Genomic DNA, 17,903 nt, shown 5'->3' on the forward strand with positions numbered 1-17,903 from the left:
CGTGGATGCGGCCGGGATCTCCCGCCCCAGCCGCCCCCCCGGAGCTGGAGCTGCTCCCGGACAAGGTAGGGCCCTGCGTGTGGGGGCGCCCTGCCGCCTCCCCCTTTCTTACATGCCTCCCCCTCCTCGGCCCCCGACCCTCTCTTGGACCCCTTCTCCCGCGCCGTCCCTTCGCCAGTTCCGGCCGGCTCCCGGCGCCTCCGCCGTGGACGCCGCTCCGGGGTGGCTCCGGCCGCCTCCGGGCCTCCGCACCTTGGCACCTTGGCACCCTAGAGGAAAGAGATGGCGAAAGCCCGCTGCGGTTCTGCCGAGCCTCCTGCCCCGTTCCGCACCCGCCCGGCCCGGGCCTGAGCACGAGAGCACGGTCCCCTTCCCGCTGCTCCCCAACTTCCGGGCCCCCCCTCCCAAGCGAGATAGGCTTTGGGAAGGGGTGTCTGCGGGCTCGGCGTCCTCTTCTGGGGCACCCCGGCGTTTGCGGGGGGGTGCGGATCGCGCGGCGTGGGATCGTTGGCGGCGCCCCCGCACCCCACCCTCGCACTGCGCCGGCCTCGGGTGCCGCATGGGGAGATCAGGTGTTCTGCGAGCCCGGGAGCCGCCGGCAGCCTCTCCCCGCCCCCCACCGCGAGCCCGGCCACCCGGGTCCCCAAGACGGCTTCTGCGAAACTTAGGGAGAACCTTCCCCTTTGATCTCTATGATATATGCATACATCCGTGTACACGTATGTACGCATGCACACACGTATGCATGTGTGCTCCGCCGCCCGTGTAGAATGACTACCCCGGCAACTTGCCCGGGACGCCGGGAGGTGGGGGAGCCGGCAGGCCCCGAGCGCCCCGCGGGCTTCGGCAAACCCCTCGCGGGCGGGAAGTGGGCGTGGGGCCGCGCCGCGGGGCTGGCGGCCGCGGACCCTGCCGGAGGCACGGAAGCACCGGCTTGTTTCCCTGGCCCTCAGTGTGTGCACGCGGGGTTGGGAAGCCGCTGAGCGCCCCCGGGGTCTTCCATCAAGGAGGGGAGCCGACCCGAGCCACAGCTCCCAAGTGCCACGCGTGAAAGGTCATCTTTAAAACACGGCATCTTCTAGGTTGGAAAGGATTACCGAACGTAGGGGTGGCTTGTTTGTCTCTGCTCCCTTGCCTCCCCAATGGCCGCCCCAACTCGGCAAACTAATTGTTCAGGACAATTAGAATCCTGTTTTCCTACCCTTCCCTGGTTGGAGCTTTTCAGGTTGTGAAGCCAGTTGGTGACGAGGGGCTCGGCGTGTTCTAACAGATTCTCCCGGGGTAATTACTGTGCCTCGGAAGGTGATGGGGTGGCAGAAGAGGCGACGGCGCGGCCGGGAGGAGGACGTGGAAGGCGGGGACCAACCGGCCCAGCCCAGTCCGGGGCTCTCTGGTGACAGCTGACCCGAGGACTGGCCGAGTGGGGCGGTCACTTTCCTCTTGGTTTTGAATGGAGATTATTGAACCTGGTGGAATCGGGAGTTTTATCCACAATACGAGTACTCTTAAGCCAGATTAGGATTGTCAATCAGACCTGGGCTGGGGCCTGGTGGAACTGCACTGGAGTAATCTGAATAAACCTTCTCTTCCCCCACCCAAGCCTATTCAGGTGTCTTTATAATTTCACCTGCACCCCTCTCCCCCTGCCCCCACCGTGTGGAGCTCCCCGCCCAGCCCAGCTCTTTGTTGTTGTCGTGTGTCGGTAGTGGGGTCTGAACTCTGTCCCTCAACTCTTCAGCTCGAGGCTAGCGCTCTACCACTTGAGCCACAGCAACACTTCCGGCCTTTTCTGTTTATGTGGTGCTGAGGAAATCAAACCCAGGGCCACATGCAGGCAAGGCAAGCATCTACCACCAAGCCATCTTCCCAGCCCCTAATGTGTTATTTTTGGTTCTTGTTTGTTGCTTGTTTTGGTGCTGGTGGCATATGTATGATGAAAGGCCTAATTCTCAATTAAATTTGAGTTTCTTCCCTCACTTCTCACAAGTCTGGATTCTATGACTAGTGTTCACGGACCCTGGGCAAGTTGGTATCTGAGCCTCATTTCCCACATTTGGATTTGGGGACAATAATACCTGCTCTGCAGGATTGTTTTTGAGGACAAAATAGGATGATTGCCCATCATCACCTAGCACTGCCCCAGTGGAGGTAAGAAATGCTAAATGAGGGCTGGTCATGTTTGGGATCCATGTAGAAGTTTCTCCGGGCATCAGCCTCTCCTTGCCAAAATCATGACCCTGTAGGAACTGTTTAGATTTGTGTAGATTCAAAATCAGCTGAATTTGGCAGACGCGGATAGTGGGTTTTTTAAAATTCAAAGAATGAAATTGCATTTGAGGAAAATTAGGTACACTTTGCGTATGGTAAAAATACTGGGAATTGATTTTTTTCTGGCCTGGTGAAGGAGAGTTGGCACATAGATGCCAGACTTTTTTTTAAAATTTTAAGCTCTCACTTGTCTTTCTGTAATTCTAATAAACTATAATTATGCTAAAAATAGAAAAGTGGAACTGATATTTCATGGTTGACTTTTCTCCATACTGTTCGTTTAAATGTATTTTCTTTACCCTTTGAAATTAAATATGTATTATTTTCCTTCTTACTATGAAGGCGATGTACAGCCGGGTTACTGTCTCATAAGTCATGAGTACATTTCTTTTTGGACAGTGTCAACTCTTCCTTCAATCTCTCCTAGTTTTTCTTTCCTTTCCCCGCCCACAAGTTATATATTCATTTTCAACATAGTGTCTAGAGTGCCACTGCTGCCATTTGTTCACCTTTTGTCCCTCCATCTCCCCCCCATCCCTTTACAAAGACAGATAAATGAACAAACAAGATTTAAAAAAAGAGAAAAACAAAAACTTCTTGCTTCTTTTTCCTGAGTTCATTTTGATAACTATTAATATGATTAGAGGTATCGAGGCATTTTGCCTTAGTGTTCCTCCCCTAAGAGTGTCCTAGTTTAAACAACATTAATCCAAAAACATTAATCATTTTACTTTCCATGATGGTATAAAGCAGAGATATTATGGACAGACAGGTGGGAGGGGAGGGGCTTTTTCGGCTGATGGAGGGTTAGGAGAAAAGATAAAGCCTTTGTTTTTCAAAGAAAAAGATTTTTAATGTTTCTTAGTAATTCTAGTGTTTTTTTAAACCATAATTCAGAGACAGATTTGTCCTTGAAGTTCTTTGTCCTTGACACTAATCACTACTTTTATTCTTTCTAGCTAACTTGCTCAATGACTTTTTCTGGTAGAATTATCAGACCGTCTGTTTAAAAGTTACTAAATGCACAGGATTATTTTATAAATACTGAAATCTTGCAACTGGGATAATATTTGATTGTGCAATCAATCCATTGTAACATTTCTGATAGTGGTGCATAAATTACCAGAATAAAATTTCTCTTAATGGCCATTTGGTCTTCTATGTAAATGCTTAAGGGAAACTAAAGTCATTTTCATCAATTACTTGGTGTGTACAAAAGGTTAAAATACTGACGAAACGAGGTTGTGGTCATTTAAAAGCCATATTTCCTGGCTTCATAATGGAAAACACCCTGTGAGGAGGAGAGCACACCCCCAACAGGTGTGGATCCAGCTGTCTTTTTCTCCTTACTCTCAGTTGCCTTAGCTGTTAGGAGGCACTTGCCAAATCGGTCTGTAAATTGTAGGATGAATATAGTCCTCTCTCTGGAGAGGCAATTATTGTTTGCATAAGAGGTGTGTGCGTGTGTGGGATAAGGCTTTGAGAGAATTGATGTAATGATTTCATCATCATCTACTGGTGATAGGGCTTTTCACCCCATACAAAGCCTCAGTGAGAGGAGCTTTTTATTTGATGGAGAAGTTGTTAATGGGCCTCCTTGCTTACTTTGCTGCTGGAAAAAGATAGTTGTACTGAGTTTTCTGTTAAGCTGGATGGCGGTGTCGGCATACTCTGTATGCTTGTCTTCTTGACATGACTTAATTATTATAACACAATTCAACTTCTTAAGAGTTTGAATTGTTGATAAAAGTACAACATATCTTGAAATACTTGTGTTAACTTGAGCTTACCACATTTAAAAAAAATTGCCACAAATAATTTCCTGTGCCCCTCTAAATGTTCCCTTAGAATTAGAGCAGAGTTTAATTTTTTTCATTCTCACTTCAAAGCTGATGTGGCTACAGTGGGGAAATTCCCAGTAGCTGGGAAACTGATACTTTCTACTTTTCATTCTGTGACAGGTTTTAAACCAGGTTTATTATTCAGGTATCTTCACTCTAATATGTTGAGCCTACACATTGCTTACCAGAATGGTGTGTGTGTGTGTGTGTGTGTGTGTGTGTGTGTGTGTGTGTGTGTGTGTGTGTGTGATGGAGTTTGAAATCTGGGCTTGGGCACTTAGCTCTCTACCACTTGAGGCACAGTGCCACTTCCAGTTTTCTGGTGGTTAATTGGAGATGAGTCTCACAGACTTTGCTACCCGGGCTGGCTTTGAATAGTGATCTTCAGATCTCAGTCTCCTGAGTAGCTAGGATTACAGGTATGAGCCACTGGCCTGGCTACCAGAATGTTTTAAAAAATGGAATATCCAAGGTAATCAATGGTAGAGTTGGGTCCAGGCTGTGTCTGTGGTTGGGTGGTGGCTTCAGTGTTTAAGAACATGAATTTGGAATTCATTGGCTGAGGTTGTTATTTATTTATTTATTCATTTTTTGGTCAGTCGTGGGACTTGAACTCTGGGCTTGGGCGCTGTCCCTGCACTCTGCAGCTCAAGGCAAGCGCTCTACCCCTTGAGCCACAGCACCACTTCCAGTTTGCTAGTTGTTCGGGCTGGCTTTGAACTGCGATCCTCAGATCTCAGCCTCCTGAGTAAGCTAGGATTACAGGCGTGAGCCACTGGCACCTGGCTCTGAGGTTGTTATTTTTTTTCCTTTTGAGATAAAGCAAAGAGTTGTGTATGCAAAGGGCACTGATATTCAAGGATGCACTCATATATGTGTTTCTAGCTCCCAGATCAAGTCTGCTACACCAGAAGATTCCTGAGTTCCTCTGTAGTCAATATTACATTGTCACAGACGTGACTTCTCTCTATAGATTTGTTAAAAATTAGTTTTCATTAGTTATACAGTGGGAGATTTCATTGTTATATTTCCACAGGTTAGTTTCATTTAATGTGGGGAGGGGTCTGTTCTTATATTTTATTTAAGTAGTCATACAATGTGTAGTCTTTTGTGAAACAGACCTGGCTGAATTAAAATTTTATTTTTGCCACTCTATAGATAGACCATAGATAGTCCTGTTGCTGGAACTCTCTGAGTGAAGGATATACCTAAATAACATGCATTTTCCTTTTCTCTCTTTCAGTCAATTAAAAACATGATAACTAAAACAACTAGATTTTCTCTGTTTGAATGAACTATTTTATATAAAAGTTACATAGGGCTCTTCTTGAAGGTTAGAATCAAATCTGTTGATTCTACACTTTGTTGATGAGGTGTTTCATTTAAATGTATACTTCTCTCTGGGGTAGTCACTGAAATGTCCCATGCTGGGTGGCTGGCTTACTTGTGTAGCTGGAGCTAGAGTACAGGAGCTAATGAGAATAGTTTATACTGGATTCCAAAGCACCTGGGATTTAGATGAGAGCCTTCAATAAGAGCCCAAGATGCTCAGAACAACACTTAAAGGCTTTATGTTTTGTGAGACAATTATTTCAGACATAAGAGCACAGGGCCAGTTGTTTGAATTGCTACTTCCGAAAAGCTATTTAAAACATTTTTGATGTTGGTAATCTTACTCTGTAAGTGTATTAAATAGCCAGTCCTCTCACGTCCCTAGTGTGTCTATTGGATACATTTTTATACTTTTGGACTCATTCTTTATGATGTGGTGCTATTTTGGCATTTTTCCTAAAAGGCTTCTTTTTTCTTATAAGTTATTTATTTAGAAACAATATTCAAGATTTAAAAAAATGAAAATTCCACCATGACTTGGCACTGTAACTGCTACTAACAGCTTGATTTGGTCCCTCTGGGTGCTATTCTCTGCATTTATAGATTTTAGTAAAAACACATTAGGAAACTGTGTGGGCCCACTACAGGTGCTGGCAGAGAGGACAGGAGTCACCGAAGATTCTGCTCAAGTCCTTCCACTCCTTGTGGCTGTCCATTTTGTCAATAGTGTTGAGCACTCACTGGCTATGTGAGCGGGAACCCCTGTTCTTGGTTCCCTCTCCCCCATCATGAAGACCTCAGGCTAGTGACTAGTGAACTGGAAGCTTGTGTGCTAGGCCACATGCACGGATTGAGCATCTAGTGCATGCCCGGTCCCGTGTACTGCTTTGTGTATTGTAGCTGTCAGGAAGTTCTGGGTCTTGCAGTGGGTGAGCACTAACTGGGAACTAAGGAATGAGCAGTTGTATCTGGAGCTCACGGTAGGTTTCCTGAGCAATGACATTTGGGCTTTGCCTTGCAGAATGAACAAATAACACTTCAGGGGCAGAGAAAGGAAGACAGACAGGGCCGAGGGGTTGCAGCAGGGAGGATAGAAGACATTGCAGAAGGCTCATGGAGGGCTGAGAGCAGAGCACTGGGGAGCCTGGAGAAGGGCAGTGGGCCACAGTATTGCACCTGATAGTTCAGAGGTAGTGGGGAGCTACTAGAAGTTCTTGCTGTGGAGCAGGTGTGGTGTCCTGTCTGGTCAGACATGTATTGAGGAAGTAAGCTTGAGCCAGAGAGGTGGGTCAGAGTCCAGGCTGCCCAGGGCCCCTGACAGGGCTTCCCTCTTTCCTTTCTTTATTCTCTGAAAGAAGTCAGAGGGATCTTTTATTACTTTCTTTCTTTCTTTTTTTTTTTTTGGTTCCGTTCGTGGGCCTGAACTCTGGGCCTGGGCGCTGTCCCTCAGCTCTTCAGCTCAAGGCTAGTGCTCTACCACTTGAGCCACAGCGCCACTTCCGGCTTTTTACTTTTTTTTTTTTTGCTTATGTGGTGCTGAGGAATCAAATCCAGGGCCCCAGGCATGCAAGGCAAGCGCTCCACCACTGAGCCACCTTCCCAGCCCAGAGGGATATTTTAAAAATGGAAATTACTGGGACTGGGAATGTGGCGTAGTGGTAGAGTGCTTGCCTAGCATGCATGAAGCCCTGGGTTCCATTCCTCAGTACCACATAAACAGAAAAAGCCAGAAGTGGTGCTGTGTGGCTCAAGTGGTAAAGTGCTAGCCATGAACAAAAGAAGCTCAGGGACAGTGCCTAGGCCCTGAGTTCAAGCCCCAGGACTGGCAAAACAAAAAAGGAAATTACTGCAAGTTACTTCTCTATTTAGACTCCTCCATTGTTCCCAATCTCCTCAGAATGAAGGCAACATTCCATTGTCACCTACAAGGCCGCCAGTGATCTACCCTCCTCTCCCACCTCCTCTTCCCTCCACTCTTGAGCTCACCTGCCTCTGGCCATTGTGCCTGCTGTGCCCTCCGCCTTGGCTCACCCCCAAGTCTTCTCTCCCTGAGTAGCCTTCTTAGCATAGCCTTGTCCTTATTCGCAATTCTGTGCCCTATTTCCACCTAAGCACTTACCTTACAATTGGCCGCGTAACATCTTTTATTGTCTGTTTGTTTTAGCCAGATACCACTTGGCTTAAGTAAGTGCTTGCTGAGATTTGTTGACTTAGACCACCTAATTTGGCTTGTGAGTGGGGGAACCGGTGGCCCCACAGAGCAGGGATGGTACAGGATAAAGCATGTATGTTGTATTTAAAGAGGTGAGAGATGAAATGACTCATGGTCATTTTATGGAAGGAAAGCAGTTAAGAAAGGTATGGAGGGAGGTGAGTTAAGATAGTGGGCATTGGGCGGCTCCCCCCACCCCAGTTTAATGGAGTCTTAAGAATATCCAGGGGACAAAGGTGTGGGATGAGGGAAGATCAGCAACACACTTGACCCAGCACTGCTGAGGGCCCCCTGGGGTGGTCTTGGTGGTGGATAAGGTTGATAAAGTTGCCAAGAACCAAGAGGACCCGAGGTGTTAGGGGGTAGTCCTGAGCTTGGGATGGGGTACAGGTGGTGCCAGCAGAGGTGGCTGCCCTGGAAGTCAGAAGATTGCAGGAATGGGACTGTAGGAGTAAAGGAGATTGGAAAGGTCAAGGCAGGGCAAGGAGCTTGACAAAGGAAACCTGCCACAGCTATCAGAGCGGGAGAGCTTTGCCTCAGGGAGAGAGAGTGGACATTTCTGACTGTAGAAGACCCCAGAGGAACGTTCCTAGGGCTATAAGGAGAGTGAGAGAAAGTCCAGCAAGAGTGACCCTGGCTAGGGAGATGAGTGATTGAGATCTTGTGGCAAGAGGTTTTGGTTCCAGGGTTGACATCAGATATCTTGGTAACCATGGCAGCCCTCAGTGTTGGCTTTGCACACTCCCTCCTTTGCAAAATAACATAAAACCTGTATAGCCACTTTCACAGGTGCCTCGGATGAGTCCACCGACATCAGGAATTCAGACTATAGGTGTTAACACTCTAGCAGGGTATTTAGGAGACATAAACCTCAGAATTGTGCTTCAGATTTTTCTAAGTTGTTTATTTTCTTTGAAAAGCACTTGACATCCAAGTGCTGCTGCTGCTTTTTTTCTTTCTTAGTCTTGATCAAGGAGTAACAAAACTGTATTTTTTAAAAAGCCACACCCTTCAGGTTGGGCCCTAGCTTGTTCGTTGGGAAGCTTGGTCATTTTCACAATCAAATATATTTGTCTAATGTTGAAAGAGCACAATTGGTTTGTTACGATGTCACCATTTCCATATATTTGGCCATCCATATCTGTGAGTTCTTCAATGGAGGTGTAGAACAATAAATAATAAGTTAAACACTGTACAACTACTTACATGTATTTACATTGTATTAGGTTTTGTAAGTAGTTGGTAGGTCATATGCAAATACTGTGCCACCGTTATTAAAGACTTGAGCATCCCAGGGTTTTAGGATCCTCACGGGTTTTGGAACCAATCCCTCTTTGGTACTAAGAAATAATAAGTATATTTGACACTTGAAGCTAGTGAGATGTAGTTTTACACATACGATTTGGTGGCTAAATACTAAAGCTTGTTTATGAGGAACTTTGTAACTTTTGTTCTTTAAATGAGATGCAGCCCTTTTACTTTTCTTCTCTCTTCACCACATAAGGAATTATTTTCTTCAAATGAACTTAAAATATCTCTCATGAATGCTCCTATTTTTAACTGAATGTTTCTCTTTTGAATTTTTGTTCCTTACGGTTCTGATGGATCCTCTTAGGGAAAAAAAAAACTCTTTGTAATGGAAATTTTCAGGCAAATGCAGACACTGAGTGGTGTAGTAAAGGCTCAGGTAGGCACCAGTGGTTTCAAGGATTGAGATAACTTAGCTTATTTTCCTGTCCCTAGCCCACTCATGAAACCATCTAGAAGGGGGAGAAAGGTACTGAGAGCATTAGAGTGGGGATTAGAGGCTGTGGGCGTGGTAGATCATGCAAGGGCAGTAAAAAACAGGCCCAGTGGAAGAGGGTTGATAGCTGGAAGTGCCAGGATGGATTGCTGTGGTCTCTGATGATTCTACATCAGTTATTTCTGCAGTATGTGATAACAGCGCTCTTTGACAGAGTTCAGACTGGAGTGGTTTGACTTTTCTTGTTAAAAGACACCGGGTTTCCAGCTCAGCAGTCTGCCCATATTTTGAGCAAACACCACCATGTCTTTTATTTTGGTAACATAATACACATTTTTCTTGGCAAGTGATCAGGGAAGGCTATGTTACTATTTCACCTCCTTAAATATGTAGCCATAAGTCTTGGTTGAATGATTGAATGATTCCTCTGTCCCTGCTTAAAAAGTCATTTGGATGAAAGGCCAAAATGTCACTCTTCTAGAGGATATATATTTTAAATCCAAGTGACTTTTTTTTTTTTAAAGCCACTTAGCAACAACAAACGTTAACCACCTACCAATAACTAGTTGAAATTCAACCAACGTTTGAGATAGGGAGAAGAGGCAAGAAAGGGATCAGGTGGAATCTGGGGGTGGAGGGGTGCGTGGTTTATTTGTGCCTACTCCCAGCATTGGGGTCACTAGGAAGGTTGTATTCTACCAAGAGAACGGGCTTGGATGTTAGGGAGAAGAGGTAGTATCCCCGAGTTTGAACAATGTGAGTGAGGAGGGACACTGTGATGCTGGGAGCATTGTTTAGGACACTTGGGAGTGAGATTCAGGGATGGATCTTAGCTCTTCTGGAGCTAATCCATTAGGAAGCACTGCTGGATTCAGGGGACTAAAACTCTCTTTAAAGAGCCCTCGGTTTGGATGGTGATCCTGAGTGCTTCAATGAGATACAGTGCCTGGGGGAAATCAGTTCATTCACAGAGGAAGAGGCAGGATTTGAACCTAGGCCTTGAAGGATGGGGGAGGAGTGAGAAGGATTTCAGGTTGAGTGGTCACAGCCTGTACAAAGGCCTGGGTAGGGAGAGCAGCAGAGGCTTTTAAGGGTTTCTAGTCTTCAGGAGGACATCAGGAGTAGGGTCTGGATCTAGATTCAGATCTGGTGAGAGAGTTTAAAGAGAATGGGGGTGGCTGTCTCCCCTCCCCTCTGGGACACCAACCTCACTGCTCTGTGCTTGAAAGTGAGGGGGACACTGGAGCGTCTGCAAAGTGAGGAAACCTTAATAACTACTTCCTAGAACTGTGTTCCTGATGAGGCCTGGGCCCACCAGTGAGTGCTCTGCCATGTGAACTCAGTGAATGAACGTCAGGAAGAGGGTGTTATTTGTTCATTTGTCTTGTAAGAAGCATATTTAATACAACCTTGCTTGTCTCATGTTCTTCCTCTAAGGTGTCAGACCTTGGGCCAACTTTCTCTTGATTCCTTTTATATATTATTTAAACATTTCTACACTTGACAACCTGCAGGATGTTCTGTGATTGTTTTTCTTTTTTAATGAAGTGTTGAGGCTTTGAACCCAGATGCTTACGCTAGACAAAGGCATTACCACTGAGGTACAGCCTGGGCTCTGTTCTGTAATTTTTATGTCTGTTTTGAAGGGTGAATCTCTCTGAGATTCCAAATAGGTAAGTTGAGGAGTCCTGGAGTCCGGGACTGTGGTCCTTTATACTCCCTGATGTCTTCTTTGGTATAACCAACCATGTATTCTCTTAAGAAAATTTGTCACGGGCTGGGAAGATGGCTCAGTGGTAGAGTGCTCGCCTTGCATGTATGAAGCCCTGGGTTCGATTCCTCAGCACCACATAAGCAGAAAAAGCCGGAAGTGGCGCTGTGGCTCAAGTGGTAGAGCACTAGCCTTGTGCTGAAGAGCTGAGGGCCAGCACCCAGGCCCAGAGTTCAGGCCCCACGACTGGCAAAAAAGAAAAAAGAAAAAAAGAAAATTTGTCACTAGAAACTTCTCAAAGGCGATTTACGAAGTTACTTAAACACAGTGACTGTCATTGGTATACATTTAAATATTTATTGAAGTTACAGAAAAGCAGTGATTAATATGCTTTTTGCAATACTAAGTTGCTATGTTCACACAATACTTTCCTAATTTTTTGAGGTTATAATTATTCATGTTGGAAGGGAGACAGTGTAAACACTTATATTTGCAGAAGGGGAGACAAGAATCGTCAAAAGTAATTTACTAGAATTCAGAGGTTATTTGGGGTTTGTCTATAGAATACCTGTTTGAGGAGACATAGACCCTCTTCTCATCCTTTTTTTTTTTGGTGGGGGGGGGCAGGAGGCATCATAGGAGTTTTATCTATTTGGGAGTAAAATCTTTTTTTTTGGGGGGTCCAGTCGTGGGCCTGAACTCTGGGCCTGGGTGCTGTCCCTCAGCTCTTCAAGCTCAAGGCTAGCGCTCTACCACTTAAGCCACAGCACCACTTACGGCTTTTTTTTTTTTTTTTTTTTTTTTTTTGGTGCTGAGGAATCAAACCCAGGGCCTCATGCATGCAAGACAAGCGCTCTACCACTAAGCCACCTTCCCAGCCCTGGGAGTGAAATCTTGTCAGTACAAAGATACTATATAAAACACCTACAGGAACTTTTTCATTTTATAAATTGTTCACAAATATTTTCTACATAATCTAATGTATCACAGAAAAATGATAAATCCTTCCTGTTTGTATACAATGGAAAAACAAATGTGTGTATATAATATAATGTATAACTAATATATATCACATATGTATTATACAAAACAAAGCTTAACTAGTAGACATTAACAAGTTGACAACTTGAATCTATAGATGAGAAATTAGAAAGAAATCAGAATTTATTTAACATCAGCCACTTCCATATCTAAGTGGTACTCTGATTAATAAAAACTTGCTGATGAAACCGGATGCCGGTGGCTTACACCTCTAATCATAGCTACTCAAGATGCTGAGATCTGAGGATTGCTGTTCAAAGCCAGCCAGGGCATGAAAGTCCGTGAGACTCTTATCTCCATTTAACCACCAGAAAACTGGAAGTGGTAGAGTACTCGTTTTGAGCTGAAGAGCTCAGGGACAGCAACTAAGCCCTATGACTGACAGAAAAATCCACAAAAACAAAACTTGCTGCCAGATGCCAGTGGTTCATGCCTGTAATCTTAGCTACTTATCAGGCTGAGACCTGAGGATCAAGATTTAAAGCTAGACTTGGCTTCCAGTTAACTACCAAAGGCTGGAAGTGGAACTGTGGCTCAAGTGATAGAATACTAACCTTGAACAAACAAGCTCATGGACAGTATCCAGACCTAGTTTAAGCAGCAGGACTAGTACTGAATTAAATAAATAAACAAATAAATAAGTAAAAACTTGCTGCCAGTCGAGCAGTATTGTTACTTCTCATACTTCCATATTAGTTTTTCACAACATAAGAAACTGTTGAAAAGTCAGGGAAATCTTTTACAAAAATAAATCCTCAGTTTATTAGAAGCATGAATATGTGTGTGATGGAATTTCTTCCAAAGCAGTGGACTTTCAAACCATCCAGAAATCACCAGTCAGAACTAAATTTGTATTTGCTGGTGTATTTTGCCTATATCCAAGAGGTTCAGTTAAATCCACAGAGGAGCTGAAATAAAACTTAGTGATGAGAGGATTGGGAAATCTGTTCATTTGAAAACTATCTTTTAAAAGAAAAAAGTCAGCTGGGCACTGGTGGCTCACACCTGTAATTCTGGCTACTGAGGAAGCTGAGGTCTGAGGATTAAAGACAGCCCAGACAGTCCATGAGACTCATCTCCAATAAGAGCTACTCAGAAAAAGCCAGACGTGGTGCTGTGGCTCAAGTTGTAGAGCACAAAAAGGCTCTAGGACAGTGCCCAGGCCTAGTTCAAGCCCCAGGACTGCCAAAAGAAGAAAGAAAAGAAAAGGTGCCACCAAAAGTTGTTTCTGTCAATGAATTATTTTTGAAAAAATCACAAAATGTTTTCTTCCAGAGAAATGTTACATTCTGGACACTGCTATGAACAGATGTCTGAGACTGTGGGCTGTTGTTAATTTTCTTCCCTGTACCCTACCTCCCCAATGTCTATTGACCATAAAGCAAAGTGTTCACAGTAATGACATAGGGAAATACCACCAACAATGAACAAAGACATGAAATCTATTCATTCTGTTGTTACTTCTGATTTTTTTTTTTCTCTCTTTCTGAGAGTCTTGGCTACAAAGCCTAGGCTGGCTTCAAACTTGAAATCTTTCTGCCTTAGCTTGCTGAGTGCAGGTATCACCGTATCTCTCTGATTCTTTATGGCAGGATAAATGGCATAGTGACTTTCATTTCCAAGTGCTTAATATTAAAGTGACTGTTTTAAAATTTTGAATTTCTACCTCTATTTACAGTCAGTTATTGCAGCCTATGGAACTAAGTAGTGGAGAATGTGTCATTTTAAAAGTCAATCTAAAGAGTTTGAAGGGAGTGAGCTTTTAATTTGGACTAGTTAGTAATTGAATTTTTTATACATTTTACTGTGTGCACTGACATTTATCACTTTTTAATACCTACATGAAAATATTTTTTCTTAATTTAGTTCCCCGGCTTTTCTGTATATATACCTACAGACTTGAGTAGAACCACCTAAGTGACACCAAATTAGCCATTGACTGCCCCCCTCCAAGCCCCATCTCTGTACACCAAAATTGCCAAGCTACGGCTGGTGGCCTACTTATATCCAGAAGCAATTACACAAGGTCAGTTTATATAATGACATTCTGTTTCAAGTCCAGTAGAGTGATTTGTGCTTGAGCATTTTTATTAATTTTTAATTGCCTTCTTCATCCCTTCCCCCCTCCCTTGGGCCTGCATTTGTTTATAGGTTTATTTAATTGTGCATGACTGTTTCCTGAGAGATGTTTTCAGGTGACATACTGCCTTGAGATGGTAGCAGGTAATGCTCTCCTGATGGGTGGGATATTTGGTCGGGGGAAACTTGGGAATTGGGAAAGAGGAGTGGCCAGGACATATAAACTACCATCCAGGAACCAAGGGAGGGATACTTTTAAGAGTGGGCTTGGAAACTTAGGTCCTTTATATGAAATTATCCAGTAATGATTGTTTCAAGCAGTTTGAAGAGAAGCTTCTTGATCAGAAAGGTCAAAGAAGAAAGATTTTCCTTTAGGTACATCCTATTTCCTTTACTGTTAGTAGATTTATTGCCTGTTGAGAGGCAGACAGTCCTAGAGATACAGCCCAGACTTCCTGTGGAGTGTCAGACATGTTATCACAGAGTGCTTATTCAGATCTACGTGGGTGAGATGTTGTAACAGAAGGAATTAATAAAAGCAAGCCCAAGTGCAGTGGGAGTAATGGGATGGAGGAAGAGAGTGGGACGGATGAACTTCTTTGTTTGTTTTTATATTTATATTTATTTATTTATATTTATTATATAATATATATTATATGTTTTTATATTTATATTGTTTTTATATGGCTCAGAATTGAAACTGTAGACTTCGGAAAAAGACTAAATAAGTTTCATTGCTGGACTAACAGTACTGCTGGGAAGTGGTGGCAATCCTGGTTCCTCTCCTTGCTGATGTTGCCTCCTCTTATGGCTCTTTGCCCCTGGGGGCCTTGTTTTCCTATGTAACTGAGGTATTTGGAGCAGGCGATCTGTAGAGTGCTGGAAAAGAAATTTGTTCTTTCTGGTAATGAATGGGCGGTGATCCCTGTATGGAATGTGTGTGTATGTTTGTAAAAAAACAAAGCAAGATGATCTAGTATTGGTTGGTCAGGATGGCTAGTACTAGTTCTTTGGTTTTCACCCTGTTATATGCTGATTGTTTTCTTAGAGCAAGATAGTTTGGGTCTACCTAGGTCATATCAGTCAGGCTGTGATGCTGAAGGGCAGTAGAAAGAAGGTTCAGTTCCTCTCTGGTAAATGAAGGCTTTGCTTGAACTTGATTGTAACTAGGTGAGTTTAAGTTCTTGCTAATTTATCATTCTTTTTATGGAAAACGAATGAATCAAAAGTTGCTCATGAGTTATGAAACACATTAGCAGGAGATTGTATGCTGGCACTGAAGGTACCTACCTGTATTACTGGACTAAGACCTCCCTTAGGTGAGGGAGTGATTCCCAGTCAACCAATTTGTTCCCATTATTGCTTTCTAAATTTGATTTTTCCTTTTTAAAGATGTCACTCCCTTTGGCTTGTTTACGCTTTCCTGCATATTCAGTGATTTCAGTCCCTTAATTATTTTTTTAAAAGTACAACTTGATTTGGGAATCCTTGAGGTCCTCTTTCAATGGCATTGTTGCTGGTGAACCATGTAAGAACGTAGACTCAGGGTTGGGTCCAAAGTCCACAAACTGTCTCCATGGGGATTAGCTCTCTGACCTCAACCTAATTGCTTCACATTTTTGAGCTTGTTGTGAAGATTAAATGAGAGGAGAACATCCTGACATAGAATGGGAAAAGGACACAAGGAGTAGGAAAATCAGGAAAGAAGCTTGTAAAGTAGGTCTAAGGGAACGATGTAGGGACAATGGCCGTCGGCATTGTGGACCACTTCATGCCCTTGGATGTGCCGGGAGAGCTTCATTCAGTGTGGCCTTTCTTTTTGGTGGTCAGTGAGTAGAATATCATGGCTAGATGCTAAATGACTTCAACAGGCTGTGTTCCCTTTGCAGTCTTCAAAAGAAATATTCAGATGATGATGAAGAAAGCATGTGCTTATAGTAAGTTGTCTTTTAATTACAGCAAATGTTAGAAAATAGCTCATGCCTATTGGTTAGCAATTGGTAAGACAGACCAAATGTTCCTGTAAGTTGTCAGGAGTGTGTGTTTGTTGGAGATCTGATGAGAGGAGACAAGCCAAACCTGTGTTTTATAGAGATTAAGTCTTAGTGAACTCAGATGTCACCTTTATTTATGATCATGTGGACATCTGATTTGGAGTCCTTCATTTCACCCTTACTTTGTATTCCTATTTGATACAGTTTTCAATTTTTAAATATTGATGTGAGAGAGGACTTGTCCCTACAGTCTGTCCAGCAGTGGTTTTTGTCAGGTTAGCTGTGAACAGGACTCTTCTTCCTAGTGGGGAGACCGTAGGCACTGCCAGCAGCTCCAACCCATTCTTTTCTGGGTAGCCTCAGCAGCTGTCTGCCCTGGATCTGGCTGTGTTAGTTGTTGCCTGCAGACACCGGGTGATCCCACCCCACCTCCTTGTTTATCCTGCTTGTCCTCACATTCTGCATTCTGCCCTATGCAGGCCTGCTGAGGCCTTGCCCCAGTCACCTACCACCACCTAAAGAACTGTCATGTGTTTATTGACTTGTCACTTCAAGGTACAGGACTCATGTTTTATATCCTTTCACCTCATCTCCAGAATTGAAAATGTTTGTGGTTAGAGATGATTTGGGGTTGATGATAAAGAGTTTTAATGGCACAAGACAAAAATATGTGCCATATTTTTGTTTGCTGTTACCTTGTCTCTGAAAATGGATCTGGGCCCTTTGTACTTGGTGTAAACTGAGGGCTCTTACTCCTTTTGCAAGAGGAAGGGATTTTCCTTCTGGAGCTTGTTGTCTGTGTCTCTATATTGTGAGCACCTGTGAATGATTGTACATTGCTAGAGAACCAGTGGTTTTCCTGCACTCCTGGTGGCTGCAGAACACAGCTTTCACCAGCACATGACTGCTGCTTTTTCCTCTGGCAGCAGTGGTGAGACAAGGGAGCCTGAGATAGAGTTGCCTGCACTTTGCCCAGTCACTGCTCTGCATCCTGTCCTCAGCCCCAGTGTGTGCGTGTACCCCTAGCCAATTGGGCTGACAACCTAGTGAGCTGGCCACTTAATTTATGTGCTAAGCACTCCTTGCGCTGTTCCTGTTGACCTGCCCCTGTATACATGTCTGCCTAGCTCTCCTACAGGAGCAAGCCACTTTAGTTCCCAGTTCCAGTAGTATCCTGACAACCCTTGCCTGCCCTCGGTTCTGCATACCAGGTGACTTATCTATCCCATAACCCAGAGAGCTGTTCCTGCTTTCCTGGTGACTGTAGACCATCTCTATCTAGGTCACCAGGAACTTTTCTACCATCTGCACCTTCTTCAACAAATTTTGAAACCCTTCTTTTCAAACTGGTCCTTTTGTGGGTACTTTTTGCTGTAAATGAAAAGTCACTCTGTAAATTTTTTCTCCATCTTCTTAGTTACTCACATATCGTATCTTTGTATTATTAAACTTTCCTTGCTTGAATCACTGACAGGTTTATGTTTCCAGTCTGAAAAACCTACAGCCCAACTAAGTCTGCAGAAGACTGAGTCAGAGAGAAGTATTCAGAGCCCCCTGAGGTCGTGCTGAGAACCTGGTAGACTATACTTGCTTGTACATGGTTCCTAGAGGCTGGAGTAGAAATGTTACCACACCACGGATAGCTTCTTAACAAGCTTCTACACCACCTGCCCTTCCTAAG

General features: G+C 44.1%; 1 protein-coding gene across 1 annotated transcript in view; it reads left to right on the plus strand.

Annotated features, from left to right (window-relative positions):
- The window catches only part of B3gnt2 (UDP-GlcNAc:betaGal beta-1,3-N-acetylglucosaminyltransferase 2), a 30,893-nt gene continuing 12,990 nt past the window's right edge, over positions 1 to 17,903 (plus strand). The window contains exon 1 of the mRNA XM_013022541.1: positions 1 to 65. The gene's annotated coding sequence lies outside the window, so the exon portion shown is untranslated. The remainder of the gene's footprint in view (positions 66 to 17,903) is intronic.

The sequence above is a fragment of the Dipodomys ordii genome, unplaced genomic scaffold (assembly GCF_000151885.1).
Source record: "Dipodomys ordii isolate 6190 unplaced genomic scaffold, Dord_2.0 Scaffold63, whole genome shotgun sequence".
Taxonomy (NCBI): Eukaryota; Metazoa; Chordata; class Mammalia; order Rodentia; family Heteromyidae; genus Dipodomys; species Dipodomys ordii.